Here is a 5,920-nt window from a genome sequence, read left to right on the forward strand (position 1 = left end):
GGTATTTGCTTCTACCAACCAAGGTTAAGCTTCTCAAACTCCTTCCATAACTCGAGTTAACTATCTTGAACCATCATTGAGTTACAATAACTCTTTCGACTCAAAGCATCGGCTACCACATTAGCCTTTCCTAGGTGATAATGGATTCCCACATCATAGTCCTTGATTAACTCTATCAGTCGGTGCTGACGAAGGTTTAAATCCGGTTGGGTGAATATATATTTCAAACTCTTGTGATTTGTGTATATCTCACACTGTTTTCCAATGAGATAGTGTCTGCAAATTTTTAGTGCATGAACCAATGCTGCTAATCCAGGTCATACGTAGGGTAATGCTACTCATACTTCCTGAACTGCCTAGACGCATAAGGTACAACTTGACCTTCTTGAATAAGAACACATCCAAGTCTTTGTCGCGAAGCATTACAATAGATATCGAGGTTCTTACTGATGTCTGGTAGAACTAGCACTGGGGCTGTAGTCAATCTCCTCTTCAATTCTTCAAAGCTTGCTTGACAAGCTGGGCTCCATTTAAAAACCATATTTTTCTGTAGCAAAGAGATAAGAGGTTGAGCTATCTTAGAGAATCCTTCGATGAAGCGGCGATAATATTCTGCTAAACCGAGGAAACTTTGGATCTCTAACACATTGATAGACGGTAAACAATTCAACACATCCTTCACTTTTCTTGGATCTACTGCTACACCTCCAGCTGTTATGATATGGCCAAGAAAAGTGACTTGATCTAACCAAAATCACACTTGCTAAGCTTGGCATACAGCTGATGCTCTCTGAGTGTCTGTAACACAATTCTCAAATATTCTTTGTATTCTTCTTCACTCCTAGAGAAAATTAGAATATCATCAATGAACATCTCTACAAGCTTATCCAGATCATCCATAAATACCTTATTCATGAGATTAATGAAATAGGCTGGGGCATTGGTCAATCCAAAAGACATAACAATATACTCATGTAGTCCATATCGAGTACTGAAGGAGATCTTGGGTACAATTGGCGATTGAATCTTCAACTGATAATACCCAGACCTTTGATCAATCTTGGAGAACACTCAGGCTCCTCACATCTGATCAATCAAATCCTCAATCTGGGGTAATGAGTACTTGTTCTTAACGGTCACATTATTGGGCGCTCTGTAGTCTATACACATTCTTCGAGTACCATCCTTCTTATCCATGAAAAGAACTGGGTCTCCCCAAGGTGATGCACTTGGTTTAATAAAACCTTTGCCTAACTATTCTTGGACTTGCTTCTTTAACTCAACTAGGTCATTAGTAGACATTCTATATGGCCTTTTAGCTATAGTGGCCATACTGGGTACCAATTCAATGACAAACTCAATTTCTCGATCTGGTGGCATACCTGGCAATTCATCGGGAAAACATCAGGAAATTCATGGACCACTCTGATTTGATCAATGGGGTTTTCTTCAATTAAATTGAGAGAACAATCCTCTGCTGCTAGGGTAGTAGCTTCACGGACCACTCTGATTTGATCAATGGGGTTTTCTTCTATTAAATTGAGAGAACAATCCTCTGTTGCTGGGGTAGTAGCTACGAACTCAACTTTGGTTCCATCTCCACTGGTCAGGTGGACTGCTCTTCTTGCACACTCAATTACTCCATCAAATTTGGATAACCAAACCATTCTGAGGATAACATCTATGCCCTTAGATTCCATGACTACAAGATTTGCTGTAAGTCTACCATCTTATTTTAAGATTCATCCTATGACACATATATTGTACTTTCAATTCTCCTTCAGGAGAGCAAATTAGCATAGGTTGTTTCATCGTAACCATAGGTAAACCATGCTTGGCAATATACTGGGTAGTAATGAAAGAATGCAAAACTCCCGAATTAAACAAAACTAATGCAGGCTGAGAGTCGACAAGGAACATACCATACACGGTTGTGCTTCTTCTACGGTGACATGATTTACCTTCCCTTGAATGAAGTATTGTTCTCCACGGTTGTTCTGAACAGGGTTCTGATTTCCATTACATGTCTGGGATTGAAACTGAGTGGACATCGGGGTGCTGGTGTTGGATTTATTTAGATTCTTCTTAGGGCATCGATTCACATAGTGTCCTAGCTCTCCACAGTGAAAACATCCTTTGCCCGAGGCAGGAGTAGCGGGTCTGTTCTTGACTTGAGGAGTAGTTGGTGGAGTTGAATGAGGTGTCTGATAGTTGGAGCGCTAAACAGGGGCTTGAGACTGAGGCCTATACTGATTATTGGTACAGAACATAGGACCTTGCAGGGGAGTTTGAATTGCCACACGGGGATGTATGTTGCTTCCTTGTCCTTGGAAAGACATCTTCCTCTTCTTCTCATCTAGTTGACGACGCTTGTGTTCAACCACTAAAGCGTTGTTCACCATTGCTTGAAAATTAGGGAGCTCTTGAGGAAGTAAGACATATTCAATAGAATTGTTTAGACCTTCCAGAAAGTGTTCTTGCTTCTTCTCATCTGTATCCACTTCAATTGGAGCATACCTAGACAACTGGATAAACTTTGTCACATACTCCCTTACAGTCATTGGTCCTTCAATCTCATGAATTCCTTTTTCTTCAGACGAACATCTCTTGATGACACATAATGAGTGCAGAAACTGGATTTGAACTCCATCCACATGATAGCTGTTGGGTTGTCATGTGCAGCGCAATATGCTTCCCACCAGTCCAAAGCTTGATCGGCGAGTTGGTGCGAAGCATAGAGTACCATCTCTCTATCATTGCACTATGCAACTTGTAGCTTCCTCTCTATATCTTTTAGCCAATCATCTGCATCCATAGGCTCCACTGCATAACTGAAGATCGGGAGCTAAGTTCTCTTGAATTCTCCAAGTCTTGATGGTTGATGGGGTTGAGGAACATAATTTTGCTGTTGTTGCATCTGCACCATAGTTTGAGCTAAAGCTTGTAAGATCTGAGTTTGCATAGCCATCTGTTGTTCCAAGGTCACTGGAGGACACGGGGGTGGATTCTAGTTGTTGTTGTCCTCCTCGTTGGTATTGGTGCTCCTTCTTGTGTTAACCATCTAATTAGGGTATGAAAGATGGATAGGAGTAGATAAGCAAGGCTGGGAAAGGATTTAACTAAGGAAACCAAATATATTATATTATAGATATTAAAGATGCAACTATGGATAAGGTGCCAAAGCATTCCACAGCACACACCGACACGCAAACAAAAGATCCAAATCACACACTTAGCACCATAACAATTCTCACACTATCATTATTATCCTAAACAATTACATAGACGTTCGACTCTAGTGAAACTAAGATGATATACTAAAGACTCTACTGCTGGGACTCCTTTCTAGTGCAGGATCCTGAGGGGGAACAATCGACCGATCCTTCTTCTTCTATGGCGGGGGCGTTGAGGCAGATCCTCATGCACGGGGGTGAGTGGATAGACATGGCTTCTTCTTCACCTTCTGCAGGTTCTCCTTGGTTGGCATCATGCTCATCCTCGAGAAGTGAAGTGACGAAGACAAGGCATTGATGAACATTTCCCAACTCCCATAGGGCGCAGTCCAGTTCATCTTCTAAGGCCATACTAAGTGCAACTTGTTCACCTAGCTTGGGGCTTTCTCCGAAAGGGCGCTTCACGAACGGTTTAGCACTCCCATGAGTTCTTCGGGGACAGTATGCGTGAGGAGAGTCGAACATCTTGCTGCTGTATTGGTCTTGAATAGGGGATATGGCTTGACGTTCTGCATCTCGAACACCAGCAGTGAAGGTTGCTCTTGGGGTCATTGCTGAGTGAATGCCCACAACTCGATGAACATCCATTCCTTCATCTTCGCTTCGGTCGTAGTCTTAGATGGTGACTTCTACCTTCCATTCCACGTATCCAGAGTATTGCTTCTTTATTCCCCTGTAGATTAGTTTTTGCTTATGTCCAAGTCCAGAAAGTATTCCCTACAGCAAGCGAGGAAGGTGTTCAGTCTGAAGAAAGTCACTCTCATAGATGTTGGGAACAGGATCCATGTTGCGGAAAGTGGGATCACCAATCTCCTCTTCAGTTGGAACACGTTGAAGAATGGGTGGACGTCCTCCAGTTGACTTGCGAGCAATGAGCAGCTGGCGAACCATCTACAAAGGAGAAGATAAGATATAAGAACTATCATTAAAGATAGCAAGAGACAAGTATGAGAACTAAGGAAAAGCTCCTATGGGTTTAGATGAACTAGGGAAAAACTTAGAATGACCATTCTAACTAGGCTTACGGTCCTACAGTCAGTATAGCTCTGATATCATGTCTGTCACACCTGGTTTTAATGGACAAAACCAATTGTGACTAATGTGTGTGTAGGAAGTTCAACACATATAAGGACATCACAGGTGAAGTAACAAAAACAATACTTTTAACTTACAAATGATTAAATCTTACATTATAGACTTCACCTAAACAACCTATTAGCTAAACGATAGAAAATAAATGATGGCAACGGAACAAAAGCATTGGCGACCGAGCAACTCCATAGGCACTGACCAGAAAGCGCACTCCTAGTAAACTAGGTCGTCGTCTTGAAAGTCTTCCACTGAGCAACGTATGTATTGTGAAAGATAGCAAGGTGAGCACATGGAGTACTCAGCAAGTGTGGAAAAGATAATGATATGTAGGCTTACAACAAGAATAGGCTAACACATGATATATTTGCGTAAATGCGAGTAAAGAAAATTATGATGTAATTAAAATACATTAAGCAGTTGTTAAGTGAATATAACCCAACAACTAGACATTACCCAAGGCTAACCACCTTACAAACCACAACCATCCAACCATCACCCGTATCATCAACCTATAACCAAACCATTAACATGACCAACCAATCATATAAGGATCCAAGTCTCCCATAACCGTATGCATGACTGTTATAACAACTTTACACTCTGTAGAGGTTGTCCAACTTTTAGTCATGAGTCGTGATATTCATATTGCCGTGTTGCGCAAACACTTAACACACGCTAGTGGTGTGTCACCAGGAGATCACTACAAAGCATGGTCCATCAATTAGGTCTTGGTACTCCAACGAATGCTAGCCAGGTGTCTAATTGATATGCTAAGCCTTACCCATATCAGCCTCATATTTGGTACAATATTTCTTGGGTTGTCACTCCACGAACCGGTCCTTATATGTGACACTTGGGCAAGGACTATCCAACAGGGAAATAACCAACAAAACCTAACACCTTTTCTTGGAATGTATCCACAAGCCCACCACATGAACCACCATTATCAGACCAACTCCTTGCCCAAGTCCTAGGGTTCCATGTTACTAAAAAAAAGTTCATCATCACCATTGCATATGTCCACTAAACATATATATGACACTTCACAACATCCCAAAAGCATGGCTAAGCAAGTCTACCCAAGAGACTCATATCAACTACCACTTAAGCTTCAAGGATTGTAAAGGAAGAACTAGGTAAACCTTAACATAGGTGACTACCCATCAGATTAACAGACAATGCATGCAATTTGTAAAACAAAACATTTCAAAACATAGGTTCAAGATGATCAAGGACGCTTGCCTTCTCCTTGATGCTGCTTAGTGTACTCTACCTCCTAGTCTTAATGTTCCTCAAACTGATCCGGGGCATTGTCGTCGAATCGCACAATTACCGGCAAAGCACACAAATAAACATACTAAGAATAATACACAAAGTAGAAAAACAATATGAAAACCTATCTAGAAATATAGAGCTTTTAAAAATGAATTCAACAACGCAAGAATCGCTTAAAACGGGGCAACGACGAAAATGTTATGAGGCTTTTACTAAATATGGACTTTTCTGCAAAATTACATTGATTATAAGGATTATCTGAATTATTTGTATAGTGGAAAAACCTTATTTATTGCATAGCTTGCTGATTGGGCATGACT

The sequence above is a fragment of the Phragmites australis genome, chromosome 15 (genome assembly GCF_958298935.1).
Source record: "Phragmites australis chromosome 15, lpPhrAust1.1, whole genome shotgun sequence".
NCBI lineage: Eukaryota > Viridiplantae > Streptophyta > Magnoliopsida > Poales > Poaceae > Phragmites > Phragmites australis.